The 11,548-nt window shown below is 38.2% G+C and overlaps 1 protein-coding gene across 2 annotated transcripts in view; it reads right to left on the minus strand.

Moving 5' to 3' along the window:
* The window catches only part of Kcnh1 (potassium channel, voltage gated eag related subfamily H, member 1), a 305,584-nt gene that overhangs the window by 98,361 nt on the left and 195,675 nt on the right, over positions 1 to 11,548 (minus strand). The window lies entirely within an intron of this gene.

Genomic DNA, 11,548 nt, shown 5'->3' on the forward strand with positions numbered 1-11,548 from the left:
TCTAACTACTTCTTAGCAATCTAAAACCAAATCTGTGAGCAAACAATCTTTATGAAGCTCTGCTGGGTGCTAAACACAATACCACTTATGGGGGATGGAACAGTGAATAAGACAGTCCTGATCCTCACAGAACAAACAGTGTAGCAATAAGAATAGACTTGATGAATACATAATCATAGATAATTAAATAACTGCAAGTCTGCAGAGGGCAATGAAGGAAATAGTAACTGTGTTTTCACTTATTGTTAAATCCTTGTTTTGCACTTACTGCTAACACAACAATCTGCTATTAGGGAAAAAGCATGGCTTTTATATGGTAAGAATAAAATCACACTCCCTTAGAGATATAACAACTGTGTACCATAGGTTACTACAATTCCATTTATATTTGTAGCTTAAAGAAGGGCCACTATGTTATTACAAGACCCCATCTTCCATCTCTAAATTCCATTTGCTCTTAAATGCTGACCCACCACTTCCAGGAAGTCTTCTGTGATACCCTGTCCCCTCTATTACGATTAAGGTGATGATGAGTTATCAGGAATATTTATACAGAGTTCCTATTATACTACAATGCAATCATACACGACAGAATATATGATCACACAAACATTGCTTTCTTAACATTATAACCCTTATTCTAATACTAATCTAGTACTCTGTTATATTAGTGAAGCTTATATTTCTGCTCTTGCTTTCTTAAATACATTATTGATCCACAATAAACTTCATATACTCGAAGTCTATAATTGGATTCATCTTGACATATGTATATACCCGTATACACATGAGAATAGACTAGCATCACCAGACTACAATCAAGATGGTAGTTAGTCCACTACCTTTAAATGTCTGTTTGTGACCCTTGGTACTTCCTCCACTCCACCTGTAGCCACCCACTTTCCCATCCCCAAGAAACCACCCATCTCCTTTTTGATACCATATATTAGCTTATATTTTCTAGAGTTTTATATTCATGGAATTATACAATATATTCTCCTTTTGAAGGCTACTTTAAGACAGAATTTAAACACCATATCATTTAAAATGTAAATTCAATGCATTTAAGTACATTTTCAGAATTATGTGTCACTACAATCTAAGTTTCTTCCTATGAAGAAATCCCATATATCCATTATCTGTCTTCTCCTGTGCTCCAAATTACTTAGCCATATACAACTACAAATCTACCTTCTGTCTGTATGATTTATATATTCTGGATATCTCACATAAATTTAAAATCATTTGACCAGCTTCTTTCTCATTATAGCATGTGTTGGTTCTTCCTTTTTATTGTTGAATAATAGCTCATTGCATGAGAACATCTACTCCATTTCATTTAGCCACTAATTGCTTAATGAGTATTTGAGTTTTTTCTCCATTTGGGGCATTATGAATAATGCTGCTATCAGTGTTCATGCTCAAGCTTTAGTGTGATTTATTTGTATCTATAAATCTGTAAGTAAATGTGTTGGGCTGGGCCCTATGCAGTGGTTACAAATGAATTAACTGAAGTAAAATAGATTCTATGGAGAGCTCAAATAGTATAATCTTTTAGAATGACTAAGCCAAAGCCCAACACAATCAATATCAGAAAATGGGCACATCTGAGGGGGGGCCGAAATGATGGGGGAAAGGGAGAAGAAGGCAGTCGAGAATTCGTTGTATATTCCACAAAATTAAGAAAAATAGAGGGCGTGAGAGTGTAGAAGGGGTGACACTGATCAAGATGCTCTGCATTCATAAACTGCTTTGTTATATGGTACCTCCTTTGTATAGGATAATACTTTAAAAAAAAACTAGTACAGTAGAGTGCCAAAGTATGCACTTGTTATCCTAGCAAGTTGGGAGACTGATGATAGATTACTGTTCCAGACCAGCCTGGTCGGAAAAGGCTGCCAGGCCCTTTCTCAGCTCAGAGCCAGGAGCAGGGTCACATGCCAGTAATTCTGAGCAAGTGGGAGTATGAGATTTGCAAGACCCAGGTTCCAGCCAGCCAGTCAGAAAAGTCTGCAAAACTCCACCTCAATGGAAAGGAAGATGTGTATAGACACGTATGCCTCTCATTCCGCTTAGGATGGTAAGCATAAAAACAGGCAGATAGGTCCATGTGTATACACACCAAGGGTAGGCAAGACCCTATCTCACAAATAACAGGATGAACAAAAAGAATTAGAGGCATGGCTCAGTGGTAAAGTGCCTGCCTGGCAAGCACTAAATTCAAATTCTAGTATCATACTCCACCCCCTCTCCCCAAAATACGAAGAAAAGGAAGAAGAGGAGTAAAAAGAGAAAGAGGAAGAAGAAAGAAGTGGAAGTGGAAGAGGAGGAGAAAGAGGATTAATCATGGCTCAGCGCCTGATTACTAGATCTGAGTTTATTTGGGCCTGCTTCCTTGTTGTCATTAAGTTTGTTCCTTACTCAACAAGCCTGTTAGACAGTCCTGTTCCTGATCTACAAGGAATTAGGGGTCACCAGTAAAGAGTAGAAGTGCATTTATTTCTTTTAGGATGGCTGCCAAAATACTAACTCATTTTCAAGCTTAGCAAAGTAGTAACACCAAATTAATAACACTGTAAAGAAAACTATTGTTTATGATATAAGAACAAAACAGCAAGCTCAGACACTGCCAGGCTGGTCAGAAAGTTGTGATGGATGCTACACTGTGATTTATGGTTCAGGACTACTCCTGTCCTGATCCTTTTCTGAGACATTCTGGAAGATTAAAGGTCCTTAAATTGGCTGTATTTGATGATGATGATGATGAAATATACTAAAATATATTACTAATTCAGCAATAATTTCACTTCCCTAATTTTGCATGAAGTTGCATTGCATGTTTGACATCTTGTCATCTATACTGTATCTGAAATACTCTGAAATTCTCCAAACCTAAAAGTGAGAGAAGGCATGTAAGGCTAGTTACCACCCAAATGGTTACATGAGTGTGGCACAGAGAGAAAGGGCGGTGGATTGTAACATCAGTGTGCTGAAAAAGATCAGGCAGAGAGCATCTTGGGTTGCACTAAATGTGGATTTCTTTAGTCCTTCTACTTAGAGAAAATAGACTTTTTTCCCAACCCAGGACAAAATACTGATTTGTAGAAGAGAACATTTTTTATTTGAATGGTTTTGATTTTATATCCTAGCAAGATTTTTGGGTCTCATCCAAACAACAAAAAGAGTATTTTCTGGGCTTTAATGAAAAATAGATATATAAAATCGGGAGGGGAAGGCAGCCAAAGTTTTGCCAATTTTTTGTCTACATGATAAATAATCGCAGTCCAAAGAGTTAAATGCCTAAGACATATGTTAAAATCCTTACAACTTTGGCCTATCCTTCTTTTCGTCTAATTTCCTGTTGTGAAGAAGCAATAACTTACAATTTTATTAGCTTTTTATCTCCATATTTGAACATTAGGCTTAAATGGCTATGTCCTGATATTTCTGTGTGAGGTATTATCTAATCAGCTGGCGTCTGAGAATTTAGCACTTTCCTGCTCACCTCTAAATTCACAATCATTTCACATGTATCTAAATATAACTATACTACCATTTTGGCTAGATTAACATCTGTGTATATATTAGTACAACTAAGCAAAGGCGTCTCACAGCTAAACTACACAGTAGTATATCACAGTATACTTTCATGCAATGTGTTCTTTCCCCTATACTTAAGATGGTCTTCATCTTTTCATTTGCTTAGTTTCCTTTCTTATTCAACATCAAAATCTCTCAGAGAGATGTAAATCTCTTCTTAATACATTCAAACACATTAGTCTGTCAATTTTATTGTTTCAAAAAAAATTTGCTGTGGGCTTTCAAACTGTTGCATTACCATCTGTGTGGATCCATTTCCACTAGTAAGTCAGAACTTTGTTTCACTTATTAAGGCTAAATCCCCTTATTAGGAAGTCCCATGTTCTCTTTCTTGAGTTGCTTTTTTCCAACAGACATTCTTTAGTAACTCTATACCAGCTCAGCTAAGTATATAGAATTCCAGATTGGAAATCATTCTGGAAAACTTTTCGTAGCATTTCTCTAGTCTTCCCTTGTTCTTAGGAAGTCAAAATCATTCATATCCTCATCCTTCATCTGCTTCATCTCTCTAGAAAGTTTTCCCACAATGTTCTAACATCTTAATATGCACCACTTATTATGGTTCCATCTTCATTCATAGTGATAAATGTTGAACAAACCCTTTCAACCTGAAAACTTAGGATCTTCATGTCAAAGGAATCAAGTTTTCTTGGATTTGTTCTTGTATGATTTCAAACCTTCTACGCTATTCTCTTTCAGCAGGCTTCTTATTCAGATGTTGGACTCCTGGATTACCCTAATTTTCTTTTTTCCTATGCTATTTTCTAATAGTTTATATGAGGGTTCTTCAATTTTTATGCTTTGTATTTCATTTTTATTTTCTACTGCACCTCTAATTTCCATGGCATTTTCATTCTCTGAATATTCCTTTATAATAACATTCCATTCAGTTACATATGAACCATGTTTATTTTCTTAGAGGAGGTTCATGATGTACATCTTAAAGTGTTCTTCTCTCTGCTTGGCTTTTGTTTCTTAATTCGTTTGTGTATATCTCTGTCTGTTTTTCCTATTAGAGATATATGAAAATCCTTAGCTGCCTACTCTTATTTAGTAGTGGGGCCCTTATAAATGTTTGGTATGATTGAATGGGAATTATTAGTGATAAAAAGTTTAGTGATTGTTACTAGGAGTTATTTAGTGATTGTAAGTTTAGTGTGAACAAGTGGGAGTTGTTAACTGTTAGAATTCACTGTAGGATAATCTGGATAATGTAGGATAATGTTGAACAACTCACAATGTCATCGACTTGAGATTTCCACCTTTTGGACAACTGAGATCTCCAGGAATAATCTGTGGGGCAAATGCTAGCAAATGCAGCACCCAAGGGAAGGTTGGAAGCCTCAACATTCAAAGTATATACTTTCCCTTGATCTTTGTTTTTCATAGTGTACCTTTGCCTTCCATTATAGACCAAGTCCCCTATCCAGAGACTAATCCATGAGAATAAACCAGGCTTTAAAGGAAAGAAGTCTATGTCCAGCTGCATGGACCAAGGGCCCAGCTGCATAGTCCAAGGACATGTAGGTGCTTAAAGGCTTCTTAAAGAAGTGTCTGCCCGTCTCCCTTTTGTTAATCTCACCTTCACTGTCACTTCTAGTGACATTTATTGCAACTATGTTTGAGTCTTTGGAGGGTACAGATACATATCACGTTATGTCAGATTTTCCCTCTGTCTCCTTAGGGCTCAGCTTTATTGTTTTTTTTTTAACCAATGATTGCATTCTAGTTTTCAAGTGTTTTATTACCTTTCTCTTTGTCTTTATGGATGTATGCCTTGAGAAAAACTTCCCTTTGCTGTTGCTTCAATGATTTCATTGGTGAATAGATATATAGGTGTGTGTTCAGCCAGCCAGGTTTAACAGCAGCAATATTAATGGTTGACAAAGGCTTAAAGGAATGACTGCTTTGACCCATGGTGGCCACAGGAATGAAAAATTACTTTCAGAATCTTCAAGACCAAGAACTCAGAGAAAATACCACCTCAAGGGAGGTATTATCATTATTTAGCAGATAAAGAAACTGAAGTACCAGATGAGGCCAGCAGTATTCAATGAAGCCAGAATGGATGATCAAAAGACATACCATATCTACTAAGTCATCCATTCAGAGTCACCTGCAAGGTCTGTCATACAGTGTTTAGGGCTTTCTTCTCAGAGTCTCTGATTTAGTAGGTCTTGGATGAATCCTAGACAATTCCCAGGCAATACTGTTATAATATAACATAGATTGATGGTGTTTGGGACCAGAAGAATTTCAGTTTGGGGGAAATTTTTGAATTCTTAGCATTTGCATATATACATGCAATGAATTACCTTGGTTTTCCAAGGTAACAATATTGGGATGTGGTAGAAACTTTAAGAGGTGGGGCATGGTGGGAGATGTTTAGATTAATAGCATATTTCTTCATGGGCATTCTCAATGTTATTTTCTCGTTCAGTTAATCATTCTAGAGTCAACCAACAAGATATCTGACACAACTGAAACAGCATTTCCTTAAGATAGTTGCCTAGCAGAGTAGCTTAACTGGATAATGTTGTCTTTTAATTGAATAATTGTATAGATACACTCAAAATTTATCATTACAAAACATAGTGAGGCGTAGAAGAGAGATGTTTTAAGCCAAGCTCATGATGCACAGAGGCCCTTAAAGCTCTAAAACCTATAACTGCAAAAGCCTTTGACATACCAGCTGCAACACTGACTAGTGATTTTGAATGAAGCTCTTCATGGATGAGGCAGGGTTTAGGAGAAAGTGTAAATAGGGAGGAGTGAGAACAGGAAGGAATAAGACCACGAAACCAGACTTTGTCCTTAATTTCATCTGGTCCATATGACAACAGCATATTTAATCTGGTAACGCAGTGATTTTGGTCTTCCCTGTTGTCATTGCTTTTGCAAGTTCTTATGTGATAATGAAGGAGCAGGTGTGAGAATGTTTACATTGATATGGTAACTGGCAGTGAACTTGGAAATTCTTAATTCCTATGAGTTGAAATCCATAGCTGAGACTCATTTTCTAGGCAGAGATGGGTATTAACAAATGAAAATGAAGTAACTACTACCATGTTAGCTGATCAGTTCGGCATGGGAGGAGGACTTTGTGCAGACTTTATGCTCTGGAGATTTTTTTTAAAAAGCTGCCATTTGGAGCCCTGTTTTCCATACCCATCTCAGGATAATCATCTACCCTCTTTGTTTATAACAGAATTCATAATTACCTTATAGTTGTATTTTTAATTAACAGGAGAATGTACATTAAAGTGCTTATCATACTTTATGTGGGATATAATAAACACTCAATAAATAACAATAGTTAATCCCAGATTGTTAGAATTTAGAGATAAGCCATTTTCTCCAGTTATGTCCTAGAAATGTTCCTTCTCTAAGTTAATCATCCTAATTCAAAAAGCATCAGCTGAAGACTCAGATAAGTCATATACTATGCTAGGAAACACTGTGGTATGGAGGGAATATCCTGGGCTCTAAGGAGAAAGGAGTCCTTGTTAGAGCCTTAGTTTCCTTATTTCTGAAAGGGGAAAGAACCCTCATCTCTCAAGGTTACTGGGAAGATTTGATGAATCTTGACAAATTCTGAGCATGTTGCTGATTTGGAACTGATCTGCAACAAGCCATAGTTTTCATTTCTGAACCACCCAGTGTTCAAATCTGTCCATCTATCATCTTGTCTCTGGTCCCCTCACCTCTTGGATGTGACTGGGTATTCCCACTGTGCTATGCTGGCCTATGATTTTCCTTAAATAGAAAGATTTTCTCATATAGAGAAGTTGTGGTGGAGTTATTTTAGGAATACCTTCCGCTGCATTCACTGGGTGCTCAACAAACGTTGCTGACAAAGGATTGAAAGGCCTGTTTCAGAAAAGTTAGTGTATTCAGGTTCAGTTGCTCATTTCTCAAAGTGTAGTCTTACAACATCAGAATCACTAGGTCCACTCTAGGACCATTTTATAAGAACCATTGAGGGTAAAGCGCAAATGTGTGTGTGTGTGCATGTGTGTGTGTGTCTGTGTCTGTATCTATGTCTATGTCTGTGTGTCTCTGTGTGTTGTATGTGGCTCAAATTCTCCAGGTAACTTTGAGGTCTATGAAAGCATTGTTCTGTACCATACGACCTCCCAGTGTTTCCCCAAATACTTTTGGTGTTTTTTTTTTACTGATTTAGAGCTTGAACTTAAGTTCTTATGCTTGCAAGGATAGTACTCTACTGCTTGATCCATGCCCCCAGCCCACAATGGCTTTTAAGTATAATACCCTAGCCCAAGCTGGGAGGACTGTCAGAATGAGAAACAAAGATACTGTGCCACGCTAAGAAGCAGATGGCTATAAATATGGATAGCACAATGGCAATGCAGCTAGGGAAGAACACAACCCTACGAGTTAACAACATCTCCATGCACAGAAGTGCAGCGAGAGTGACTATACTCAGCTCTGAATTTTCTACTATCCCATCACATCTCCTCAATTTATCAGCCACTGTTTTGGGCTCAGAAACTAGACCCCCCCACTGTATGCAGAATACAAAACATACCTGCCTTCTCCTATTTTATAACAAGAAGAAAAGCCTGAAAATTCATATTTAATATCCTGCTAAAAATAGCACAAATTCCTACCCCACATTCAAACTTGGCCACGTTAGTGAATGTCACTTAACAAGCACGATTCTTACAGGGGAGACAGAAGGTTATTTTCAGCTACTTCACATCTGTGGAATAAAACAACAGCTCTGGCTCCACAGTACCCCATTAACAATGCAGCCTGCACCACCTCATTTCAACCAGCGTTTTAATAGCACCACAGATAAAAGCACAGCAATTTCCACAGGCAATTACTTCTGCAAATGAATCAAGAAGGTCAGACACAGGTTGAAAAGGTCTTCAAATAATTTGCTACTTTTGTTTGTTTTGTGCTTTGTGAGTTGAGGCTAGCAGGGAGATGACCACTTACAAACAACAGTGCCAATCATGAAAGGCAGACTCTCTTGATGGTTTAGAAACCCTTCCTTTCCTTCATGATTGGAGCCAGAGGCTTCTACTTCTTCAGTGAGTCATCAAAGAAAATCTAATTAGCGAAGCCATTTACGCTAACACATAAGTTTTAAAGCTGCTTAAACATGCATAGTAACTTTATATTAATTTTCCAAAAGTAGTCATGTCTACTCTTATTTAAGTTATAAGCTCTCACAAAACTCAAACTTCTATGTGTCAAAACAACGGTAAAATGTAAATTTTTCTGAAGATATCACTATCATGATGGCCGAATAAATTGGGACATCACAATGATTGTACACAAAACAGTAACTTTTAAAAATATTCCTTTACTTCTTAGTGAAAACTGACTAAAGCTACCAGCACGACTATGTTTATTGCAGCATTATTTAATAGCTAAGATATGGAACCAACCCAGATGCCCCTCAGTAGATGAATGGATCAAGAAAATGTGGTTTATATACACAATGGAATTCTATGCCTCCATCAGAAAGAATGACATTGCCCCATTTGTTAGGGAATGGTGGGGGGGTGGGAGAGGGGGGGAGGATTGGGTGGGGGGCGGGGGGAGGATGGGAAGGGATGGGAAGGGGAAACAAAGGAGGAGGCTACAATGCTTGATAAGAAATGTACTCATTATCTTGCCCATGTAATTGTAACACCTCTGTACAGTATTTTCACAATAAAAAAAGAAAATATTTTGAATAAAAAAATTAAAAAAAATATCCCTTTGGCTCAATGTCAAAGGTGCTCACACCTGTAAGTCCACCTCCCACAGGAGGCTGAGAGGTAGGGAATTACAGTTAGAAGCCACCTGCGGAAGAAAAGTCTGTGGAATTTTACCTAATAATCCAGCATAAAGCTAGACTGGAGATGTGGCTCAAATAGTAGAGTAAGTGGAGTGAAAGCCTGTGGCCCTGAGTTCAAGCCTTGGCACTGGCAAAAAGAAAAAAATAGCTCTTCCAATGATAATACTGGGAAGAAAATAAACTTGCTTCGTCAATTGACAAGTTTGACCTCAACATCTCTACTCTGTGCCAATTTTCCCCTCAAGAATAATCATCCATCTCAGGTTTTCAAAAGAGAATTGAAGTCATTTGGCTGCTAAGTAATACCGAAGTCATAGTGCTTCTCTCCCCATTGCCCTTAAAATAATAATTAGCCAGAATGATAGATCTCTACCAAACAGAATGCCAAATAGTGGAGATCTGCAGTCTGTCAACTCCAGCAAAGCCATTTGTGCATGAGTAAGTTGTCTTCATCCTGATTGTGGTCCTAATGCTGATTCTACTGGTGAATAGCAGTAAGGCAGATGGCTTCACTTTTGTGCATAGAAAACCTAAAATCTGTCTTAGGAATGGATGAATGATAATAGAAGCAACGAGAATCGCTAATCCTTGTGTAGTTCTTAGCATGTTATGTAAACCATTGTTTTGACTGCCTCACATATTATGAATGGTAGATTCTACTTTCTTCATATCTCTTTAGTTAGTTAGTTAGCGAGTTATTATTTAGGCCAATCCTGGGGCTTGAACTCAGAGCCTGGGTACTTTCCTTGAATTTCTTTTGCTCAGGGCTAGTGCTCTACCACTTGAGCCACAGCACCACTTCCAGCCTTTTCTATTTATGTGGTGCTGAGGAATCAAACCCAGGGCTTCATGTATGCTAGGCAAGCACTCTACCACTAAGCCACCTTCCCAGCCCTGTCTTCATTTTAATGACAAAGAATCTGAGTCAAAAACATTTTAAGAGACTTTCTCAAAGTCACACAACCAGAAACAGATGGAAAATTCATACCTGGTCAAGCAGACTACATAATCAGTCAACTGCTACACCAAATGCCCATCTAAACACTAAGCACATATGCCCAATGTGCACTAGTATTTCTAGACATAGTGACCCATTCCACAGGCACCCTGTACATCTGGGGCTACCATTAGTCTCAGCTGCAGATGGAATAGAGAGAGTTCAAGTCACTTGGCCAGAATCAGATTCAAACTCAGGAAGTCCTGAGCCTTCACACCAGGGTTTTCTGACCTCAGTACCACTGACCCGGGGGTCAAATGGTTCCTTGTTGTGGGGATGATTTTGTGCATTACTGAATATTTAATTTGCATCTCTGAGTTCTACGTACTACATGGCAGCAGCATCTCCCAACTGTGAGATGAAAAATGTCTCTCGACATTGCTGTATGTCCCCTGAAGGGCAACTTTGCTCCCTGTTGAGAATCATGGCTGTATACTTTGCTGTTGTTTTTTGATTAAATAAGCCTGTCCAATGAGGGAGTTAGATAAGGACTCGCTGGGGTCCCAAATTCTTTTGTGCTGTAGTACAGGATTATGATCATAAATTGTGCCTGTGGAATTGGAAAGAAAAATGAGAGTCGATGATATACCAGATCCACTTTGTCTTTTTCATCTTCTTGCAGACATACAATTCCCAGCCCAATGGTAATGCCCATAACTGACTTCTTGTATCCTCAAATATGTGTCCGAAAAAGATTTATTCAGGCAGGAAATAATTTTCTTGCCATGACTCACACCTTGAGTCTCAGCTGCTTCCCTTCAATCCAGTCTGACACATCATAGTGTCAGTGCTTTGGAGACACACAGTGACTATTCCAGCACTATGAACCATTTGCTGTGTGACTTTGGGCTCAACAGCCTCTCTCAGCTCCCTTTTCTCAACTATAAAACTGGGATGACAAGTTGGAGAGAGACTCGACAAATGGGACTACCTTAAAATAAAAAGCTTCTGCACAGCTAAATCTATCACAACTAAGCTAGAAAGACAACCAACTAATTGGGAAAAAATATTTACCAGCAATATATCAGACAAGGGGTTAACATCCTGTATATACAGGGAACTCAAGAAACTAATCCCTCCCAAACCTAACAAACCAATTACTAAATGGGCAAGGGAACTAAAGAGGGACTTCTCAA

This window comes from Dipodomys ordii, unplaced genomic scaffold (assembly GCF_000151885.1).
Source record: "Dipodomys ordii isolate 6190 unplaced genomic scaffold, Dord_2.0 Scaffold26, whole genome shotgun sequence".
Lineage (NCBI taxonomy): Eukaryota > Metazoa > Chordata > Mammalia > Rodentia > Heteromyidae > Dipodomys > Dipodomys ordii.